The sequence below is a fragment of the Oreochromis aureus genome, linkage group 7 (genome assembly GCF_013358895.1).
Source record: "Oreochromis aureus strain Israel breed Guangdong linkage group 7, ZZ_aureus, whole genome shotgun sequence".
NCBI classification, from domain to species: Eukaryota; Metazoa; Chordata; class Actinopteri; order Cichliformes; family Cichlidae; genus Oreochromis; species Oreochromis aureus.
In genome coordinates, this window is record NC_052948.1 from 29,308,547 (window position 1) to 29,318,546 (window position 10,000).

A 10,000-nucleotide genomic window follows, 5' to 3' on the forward strand; every position below is an offset into this window, starting at 1 on the left:
TTTGCTGGACTGGAAGATCAAAACAGAGGCTGTACACAAGAAGTGGATGGGCAGGCTGTTTTTGAGAGCAAGCTTATGTGTGCACCAAAATGTTAATGACAGGTGTTCTGTCAGGTCAGGTGAGTGCAGTGCACTTTAATGTGTTCTTCTTGGATCAGGAGAGCAAGCTCTGTGACTGGCAGCGCTTCAGAAGCTGTGGTGGAGAGGAAGTGAGTGAACAAACTGCCAAGCATCATGGATATTCCTCTCAATCCACCTCACCAGGTACTTCTCTAAAAGTGTGACTCAGGTCTGTTGCCCCAAAGGATACAGGAAATGCACTGATTTCCATAACAGAATCGTGTCTGTTTAAGGCTCCATGATGATAACTTTCCTGTGAGCGTTTGAAGATAACTGACATCATGGCTTTTAGCCTCATTGTTGTTTCTGCAAAGAGATTTCTCCAGTCACTGAATCTTTTGATAAAATATATTTTTTATGCCTCTAGAGGATGGAACATTTTAAGTCTTTGCAACTTTACACTTGGGAACATTATTCTGAAATTGTTGCACAATTTGTTAATGGAGTTTTTTTGCAGATTGATCGACCTCTGCCCACATTTCCTCCAGAGCAACTCTGCTTCTCTAAGATGCTCTTTTAATATCTAATCATGTAACTGACCTGTTACTTTTAAAATATCCTGCAGCTGTTTCTTTTTAGTACCACTTTTTCCAGCCTTCTCTTGCCCCATCCCAACTGTTTTGAAACATATTGCTGCCATCAAATTAAAATGGACTTATTTTTAACGACGTAGTCTCGGTGTAAACATTTGACATGTTTTCTATGTTCTACTGTGAACAAACTTTGCCTTTGACATTTGCAAATCACTGCTTGCTCTTTTTTTATTCACATTTTACACTCGAGTCCAGTATTTTCAGAACTATGTTTGTACAAAGCAAAACATAATGTGCTCAATAATGTTAACACTTTTTCTCTGCTGTGAACTGTCACAACATCAAACACACGCTAAACCACTTTATATCTACCACACTATACTGAGCCACTTTATTTTTAATTATTTACTGTCACTGCTTTATAGTTGTATTTATCAAAATCAACAGCTGTAACTTTTAGATCAAGTTGACTTTATCGAGATTCAGTTTCAGTTGTAAACTTTCCATTTCACAACTTCCATCTTACACACTTTAAAAATCACTCAACATTTTTTATTGTCAGTGTCACACAGCTCGTTCTTGTATCTCCACTACTCAATGGTACATAGTAAACACGTATTATAACTTTTCACATTATATGTATCCAGTCACCTAGATATTTTGAAGTCTTTCCACTTGCTGCTATTATGTTTCAGTCAATAATTGAACTGTCTCAGTGATATGTGGAGTCCAGAAAGTATATTAAGCCAGTGATGAGTTCAATACCATGACTCCCTCTGGTGCCACTTAGTGGATTACATAGTTCTACCAGGAGGCTGCCTCGGACAAAAATCTGTAATGGGCTCAAGTGTCTCTCTGTCCATAAGCCATGATTGTTCCACTGTTGAGTGAAGTCTTTCAAATCTCTGTTGATCCTTGGGAGATAGATGTAATGGAGAGCCCAAAGGTGCATTTCATTGTCAATGTCAATGATGCCTTCCTCCTCCAGGTGGTGAAATAAGTCACAGTAGACATTGGTCATTCCTCATACAGATCACCTCAGAGCCTCTCAGTTCTCTGATTATGGGTACTCCTTCCTCTTAGGGCACTTCCACGATCAAAGCCTCTGAAAATGTTCATCATCAGGCAGACAGCATTGTTTTCCCCACCTCTGTCTGTCCGGACCCTCCAGGGTACACCATAGGATACCACGGGTCTGATGAAACTTGATAAAAGCGGTACTGCTACGGTTGTTGTTTGAGGCATGAAGGAAGACCACAAGACGACTGTATCCATCAATAGCCCCATCAATGACTATCCTCCACCTAAAACCGTGGTCCATAAGAAGAAAAATATTATTTCTGCTTTGTTATTGAAACAATAGAAAACACACTCTTAATTGATTTACATGTGACTATTGCATGTCAAGTTTGAATTTTGCTCTGTATGTTGCTTGCGCTGTCTGTGTTCTCTCCTCTTCCCCTTAAACATAACCAGTTGTGTTAGAGGACTGCCCATCCCAGGGCCTGGCTCTATTGGACGTGTCTTACTGTTTAACAATTATATTTGATGTAATGCTGAATTTCACTTTGGTCAAAATAGGTGTTCAGACAAAAGACAAATCAATGTGCTTGGTTACCTTATCAGCTTGTGATTTCCAGCAATGTGCCACAATGAGTTTGGACCTGCAACCTGATATGTTCTTCGTTCTGGTCTCCGCAAAACTGCTCTAAGGGCAGCTGCTCCAGGATTCATCCGTAACATGCTTGCTCAAACCCTCCTTCGCTGTACACGTGGTCCGTGTACTGCAGGGAGGCTCTGACAGCCTCAGGACCAGTTTGTTCATTGCCAGCGACAATGTCCTGCACATGTTCATCCAAGGCACTGTCAGTCAGTTCCGCATACATTGATGCACGGGTGAAATGATACTGTCTGAAATCAGACAAAAAAACACGAGTGATTTATCACTACCATAACAACACACTTCATTACTTGACTAGTGGTGCACATTCAAATATACTAATTTTTACAATTTCACAATACCATTTAATTTGAATAAACAGTGAGTGTGTGTCACAAAGAAATGAAAGTCACACTGGTTTGAAAAGTCACTGACCGCAGAGCGTCTTCAAATTGTGCAGTGAAACACTCAAAATATCAGCCATCTGAGGTGCAGTGAATCCACATGACTTCAGGAATGAAAGCTGTTCCCGAGTGATAAGGTAAAGGGATCTACCTCTACCTCTGTTGAAAACCACTGGTGCCTGGTATCCAAAACAGCCTGAAAATATATAAGCGTTTGGTAAATAGGTAAAGGCACCCCATATATCAGGTAAATATATCAGGTAAATAGGTAAATATTTGGAAAATAGGTTAAGACAGAGTCATAATTTATTTCACACTGTTGGTGAGTCAAGGAATCGACACAATATGTGCTTACCTTGTTGCCCATGCTGAGTAGACAGTTCGACATCCTGAATCAATTCAGCCAAGTCACGCAGAAGTTGATCTGCTGCAGTTACATTGATCAGTCTTCCTCTTGCCCACTGAAGGCTTCTCTGCATTGTCTCCAACCTCAAAGATATCCAAAAATTACTTCTTAATTCATGTTATATTCTCAGGCCATATTCCCCTAAACATTTTAAATGTTAAATGTTTTCGATCTTGCTTTGATCATACCTCCTTAACGCTAACTGTAGCACATCTGGCCCAACATCGTCCATCAGCAGCTGCCGTGTACAGTCATTAAGAATGTTCTTGCACCTTGAGATGAAAATCCTCCAGGCCATACTTTGTAATGGTCTGGTTGAGTCTAACTATTTTTCCACAGTGCCTGCTCTACTTGGGGTGCTGGCTGCTCTACTTCATCACTCCACCGAGGATCACCACCTGAGACAAATCAAGCCAGCTGTATTTAAGACCACTGTTCACAACCAGTCTGTGCCATATTATCTGTTAACCTATGTTAGTTATTGGCCTCACGTTGCTCAAAGCTCTAGTACTTACCTCTCTGTTCATGTCTTCTTAGTTACTTCCTGGACAACCTTTCACACTCGCAATAGCCTCACTCCCCTGGACACGGATCTCCATTTGCTCCTCAACAGCTGATAACCTCTCACTCCTTTTTATCCATTCGTGCATTACTCCACCTGCAAACAAGTAAGACTGTTCAGACTGCCTATTTGGATCTTTTCTGAACTTCTTCCAAGACCCTCCTGACTCTGCTCTCCCTCTGTTGCAGTACCTGTAGAGGCTACGCCTACACTTGAAGCCACTGAAGTGTTTGGTGGCAGGGGTGAGGCAATGTAACTGTTATGAATTAAACTTGTGACAACTCAAGCTATACTTGTCTTGTACGGTTAAGATTGTTTTGTATTCATCAGTTTTATTTGCTTGTCTTTGTCCAATGTCATTGATCATAACAGCACAGAGTTTACAAACTGCTTGTTCTGACCAAAACACCTGGCTTGAGTTACGTTTATCTTAAATACATTTCCATAAACACACCATATGTAAAAACACAAAAGGTGACCCGTAGCAGCACACATAAGGTAACAACACAAAAATGGGTCGCACAGTGCCGCTCCACCATCAACTCTCACACCACTGTTTCACTTGCCGAGCTCCAGCAGCCACAGGTCATGTTACTGTTCCTCGAGTATGAACTACCGTAGTCCATGTTCACAGCATTTTGCTCCTAGTTGTAGAACTCAAAGTTAACATTCACGCATTCTAGCCTTGTTTTTAATTTTACCTTTTGCATCACATACACATACTTGTCTGTTTTTTTCTATTTTATTACTATATTTCTATTTCTATTGTACAGCACTTTACAAACACACCTGTTAGACCAAAGTGATATATAAATAAATGATGATGATGATGATGTAAAGAACATTTTCTGTTAACTTCACTCTGAGCCTGCGCTCGAATCTGCTCCTGAGTGCACTTCATGTTTCTCGTTGTTTAAGGAAGAGAGTTCAATTTTAGTCTTAGTCATTCACAGTGAGACGATAGTTGTAGGACATAACCTGCTTGCTGGTGTTTTTTCATAGACAAACTTGGACTATATTAGAAATCTATATATTACTGTGATCCTACAAAGACAAGAATTTCAATTATTACTTTCAACAGGTTTATATATTTAAATAAATCAAAAATTCCATGTTAGTCTTATGAAAAATGTGACTGAGCACTTTTGGAAACAATCTGTCATCACTTTAAGTATTGAGACTGTGAACAGTTACAGAATACATCTGAAATAAATGGCAGATTCTAACAGGTTATAGTTCTGTTAATAGAGCTTTTGAATCTATGCTTCATACATATTCCTATCTTTAATAACAGTATGTCAACGATGTCAACCAATATTTTCATATTTCAAACACACACCCAAGTTAAAATTTGAATCTCCACATCTTCTACTCTGCATATCTGAAAAATCAGTTTTGATAATGTTACAATTCCATTGTCAAATGTTCCCATCTATGTTATTCATCTTTGTTTATTTTAAATGCTGTCATTAGTTTTTATTTTTTTTTTCCAACTTATTAACAAAATGAACATGGTCTACATTGTTTTGTTCACTTGAATAAAACAACATTGAATAAAACAACATTTTTTTATCGTACTCTGGGTTCTTGAAGACCACGCTGTCTTTTAACTTTATTTTCTGCATATACTGTTCTTTACTCTTTGAGGCTGTTCTCCTGCCATTCTGTGTTCCTAGTGCAAAGTCTGCATTTCTGTGTCCTATCTTTAGTTGGTTACTGCTTTATATTGTTGACCTCTAGTCTTTTGTGCACTTGCTTTTGCTTCCGCTGGTCATACTTGTTTGATTCAATTCACCTGTGTCTTGTTTCTCCCAGCTGCGTCCTCTCTCCCTAATCAATATTATTATCTCTCTTCCTGCGGATTTGCCGCACTCATATTTAAGGTCAGTTTTCAGTTCATGGAGTTTGTCTTTCAGTCTGCAGTGTCGGGTTTACTGATAGCTTAACAGTCTCATGTGGCTCTTTGTATACCCCACTGTATTACTAAATCCTGGTATTGTAGATACAACTATACATGCGTTTAAAAAGGCACATGCGTGCTTATAAGGATGAACATCAAAAGCTGAAAATTCGGAACATCTGTCACGATCTAATTCAGATGAGTTTACTGAAATTGCAACTTGGTGTTGCACTATGACTTCATGGTTTGACAGTCTGTTAATCCTGCTTACTGGAAAAAGGCTCTTGGGATAATTACTCGGCTGTAGAGATAAATGACTAAGTTTCTCCCATTGAACATATTGTACACTTACGCATTGAACACTTACGCACAACCTCACCGGAAAAATCAATGCGCAATTACGTGGCTCTAATATTAGAGCCACGTGATCAATGGTGGCCGAGGCGACGGCAAGGCTAAGGCTAGCTTTGTAACGAAATATAACAAAAGTATGAAACGAAAATGTGTTCTTTGTTGCTGGACTGTAAGATGAAAGTAGACACAATTTCGGGCTCCTACATTTTGTCCGAAAATGTAAATTAATGAGTTTTTTACTGTACTGGAAATAAGAATAGAAGAAAATGTATTCATTCTTACCTTATACTAATCGTGGTGAAGACCAGTGCAGTGCAGGAACTGATGCCTTCTCGGGTGAATTCCGCTGAGAGTAAACGTAATGTCCCGCTCTACTGTACAAGACTGGTGAATGGTTACCTGGAGGGATGTACCACTGTGAAAGGGGTGCTACGGAATAGTCCAAGTGATCGCTGCTTTAATTTCCCGGTCAACTATACATAAATTGCACGTCGACATGAAATAAAAAGCATTCTGTCATTTATTTGCTTGATTATGCCCTCCGCTGAAGCATCTCTGCACTGCGTGGGTGATTAGTGGCTCCGTGCACACTAAGTGCTGCACACAGGACAAGGCACACTAGGTTACGATCAGATCTTCCCTGGGCAGGAGGTGATGAACTGTATGCCACTTTTTCATTGGCATACATTAAGTACAATGTTTTATTGACTACGATGGGGCAGGGTCACATACTGGTTGAAGGTGGGCAGTGTGGGTCCAGCGAGACATGATGAAAGTCCCCTGATATTAGAAGAAGAGCTCTTGGAGATTGCGTTTGCAGTCTGCGGACCACAGAGAGTCACAGGCTGCCTCCACGGATGCTAATGGCTAATAGCTCAATGTCTGTGTTGTTGCAGAGTTGTTCTTTGACAGCAATGTGCCCAGGGTCCCACAACTGTCTTTAACAAACACTGCCAGCCCCCTCCTTTCCTCTCACCGCTGTCTCTCGTCCTGTCCGCCCGCAGCATCTGAAACCGGCAGCTCCACACTCATGTCCGGAGTTTGCGGTGTTAGCCAGGACTCCGTTAGCATCATAATGCTACACTGCGGTAGCGCAGCGCTAATAGCTGATCCCTCAAGTAAACAAGCGACCCATGCGCCACAAAGTTAAGGTCTTGTTACAGAAAAAGCATTCCGTCGTTTGCTTGTTTCATCATGCTTTAAACACATCAAAATGCATAGTGGGTAACAAGCACTGGTACTGAATAGGCAATCACTTAGCAGCAAGGTGAATCGGTGATGCATTAGTGTGGTCTGCACTTCCTCTTCTTTGATTGGGTGAAATGAGTTGAAAGTAATTGGATGAGGGAACCATGGGAGTGCCCTGCATAATTTCAATAAAACGCCGTTTTAAACGCCGTTACAGCTGGCACAGAACGCCGTAAAAACGCCGTTTTATGCATCTTTGAACGGCGTTTTCTGCGGTGGCGGAAAAAACGGCGTTTCCGTCTGTCTTTGAACGCCGCTTTTACGTCACTCGGATGGTGCGTTCAGGGCGCCATGTGAGTCGGAAAAAAGCGGCGTTTGTCGAAACAGAACGCCGTTTTTTCGGCGTTTTGAATAATTAAACGGCGTTTTTTACGCCGTTTCTTAATCAAACGGGTTAGAAAAGTGGCGAATTTTGGCACTAATGGCTTGCCATAGAAACCCGCTGAGACCGCGGGCGGCTCCGCTGAGACCGCGGGCGGCTCCGCCGTGGCTGAGGCGGACCCCGCTGCCGAGGCGCCTGTGGAAAACCGGCTTTTTCCGAGCAGTAACGGGTCTGATGAAACCGGCATTTTGAAAAGTGTTGATGGTGTAGAAACGGATCTGACTAATGACCAGTCTGCAGGTTTTTCTGACACCGGTCAGACAGCTGACACGGCTCTTGAGCCTGTGTGTGATGATCTTTGTGAGGATGACAACATGCTTGATGAGGATTTGCTGAAGTTGTCTCAAAAGAGGAAAAGCTCTGAACCTGCCCACTGTGTTACAAAAACGTCAAAAGCTAAGAGAGGAAATAGAACAGGAGAGAGCAGTATGGAATCTGAAAGTGATTTGTCCCTAAGCCAGGAACACCAGAATCTGTACTCTCCTGCTGAGATCAGGAAATTCTTGCAGACAACCAAAGGCCTCAGGATGGTGAAAGTGGAGGATTATTTTCCAGACCTTAGGCTTTTTGTTGAGTCGTCTCGGGTCTTGACAAAAAAATCAGGGAATTTTCTTGATGATGTGTTGACAGACCAAGAGATTTATCGTTTAAAGAAACTGATTTTGAAAGTGAGAGCTCAAGCACTTACTGCTGATGATGACGATGATGTTTAAGAACACACTCTATGTGTCCCTGTCTTTTTTCCTCTGTCTCGCTTCTCTCATGTCTGCATTCAAAATAGGCACATTAAATTTGAATGGTGCTAGAGATGCGGTGAAAAGAGCTGCTTTTTTCGAGCTTATGGACTTAAAGAAGTTAGATATTATGTTGGTTCAAGAAACTCATAGTACTGGTGACAATGAGAGTGACTGGAGGAAGGGCTGTGGGGGAAATGTTTTTTTTAGTCATAAGTCCAGCTGTAGTGGAGGTGTGGGGATTGTGTTCTCTAAGAATTTTTTACCTGTTTCTTGCGAAGCAGAGGAAATAATCAAAGGGTGTTTGCTGAAAGTTAAGGTCAAATATGAACATGTGACTTTTGTTTTTCTCAATGTATATGCACCAACTAATGGAGTGGACAGAATGGGTTTTTTAGATGTCCTGTGTGATACTGTTAAGGTTTCTAGTGATGATGAGTATTTGTTTTTGTGTGGAGATTTCAATTGTACTGACAACCCACCTTTGGATAGGAACCACATCGAACCTCATCCTGCGTCTTCTCGCAGGCTTAGGCAGCTGGCTGCAGCTGTGGACCTGTCAGATGTGTGGCGGTTTTTCAATGGACATCTGCGACAGTACACATGGAGTCACTCTAAGGACAATCTTTTTATCGTTGGCGAGACTGGATCGCATATACTCATTTAAACATCATTTGAGTATTTTTCAGGACTGTCAGATAACTCCTGTTGGTTTCTCTGATCATTGTCTGGTTCATTGTTCTGTTTTCATTAAAAATGTTCGTGTACGGAGTGCCTACTGGCATTTCAATACGGCCCTGTTACGTGACAAGACTTTTAGGACAGCTTTTGAATTTTTTTGGCTCACTCACCGGGCATCTAAATCTGACTTTGCATGTATCCAGCAGTGGTGGGATTTTGGGAAGTGTCAGATCAAACAATTGTGTCAACAGTTCACTCGTAATGTTACTAGGGACATAACCAGATCTATGAGAAACCTAGAGACTCAGGTGGTAGAACTGCAGAGTTTAGCGGCGTCTACAGGAAACCGGGGCTTTTAGATTCCCTCAAATCCAAAAGGCTTTTTAGCCGACCTGTTGGGCACGACGGCCAAAGGGGCTTTGGTCAGGTCACGTTTTCTCAGTGCTACGGAGATGGATGCCCCATCTCACTTTTTCTTTGGACTGGAAAAGAAGAATGGGCAAAGGAAAGTTATTCACTCTCTGTCTGACGGTGGCTCACTAATATCGGATCCTTCTGAGATCAGGAAGGTTGCTGTCAGCTTTTATGAGGACCTTTTTAGGAGTGATTTCTCAGAAAATCCTAGTTTGTGCAGTAGATTCTTGAGGGACTCCCTCAGGTGGCGGCTGAAACCAATCAAAAACTGCAGGTTCAGCCAACTTTGCATGAACTTCATGCTGCTCTGATGAGTTTTCAGAATGGTAGAGCTCCTGGCATGGATGGCCTTCCTGTTGAGTTCTATAAAGACTTTTGGTCTGTGATGGGTGAGGATTTGCTGGAGGTTGTCACGGATAGTCTGCGGAGGGGCTTGCTGCCTCTGAGCTGTAGACGGGCGGTCATCGCTCTGCTGCCGAAGAAGGGAGATCTACGCAATTTGAAGAACTGGAGACCAGTATCGTTGCTCTGTACAGACTATAAGATTTTCTCCAAAGTCCTGGCCACCAGGCTTCGTGACGTGATGGCTTCTGTTGTTCATG

General features: G+C 41.8%; 2 long non-coding RNA genes and 1 pseudogene across 2 annotated transcripts; all 3 read right to left on the reverse strand.

Moving 5' to 3' along the window:
* Positions 1 to 2,771: 2,771 nt before the first annotated feature.
* LOC120441166 lies at positions 2,772 to 3,445 on the reverse strand. Its single transcript, XR_005613839.1, has 3 exons — positions 3,312 to 3,445; positions 3,073 to 3,206; positions 2,772 to 2,913 (listed from the first exon to the last, which is right to left on the reverse strand). It is a non-coding gene; the product is annotated as an uncharacterized LOC120441166 (long non-coding RNA).
* Position 3,446: 1 nt separating this feature from the next.
* LOC120441168 lies at positions 3,447 to 6,478 on the reverse strand. The gene is made up of 3 exons (XR_005613841.1): positions 6,222 to 6,478; positions 3,639 to 3,781; positions 3,447 to 3,521 (listed from the first exon to the last, which is right to left on the reverse strand). It is a non-coding gene; the product is annotated as an uncharacterized LOC120441168 (long non-coding RNA).
* A 1,090-nt stretch (positions 6,479 to 7,568) lies between these two features.
* LOC120441069 overlaps positions 7,569 to 10,000 on the reverse strand; it is a 6,378-nt pseudogene continuing 3,946 nt past the window's right edge.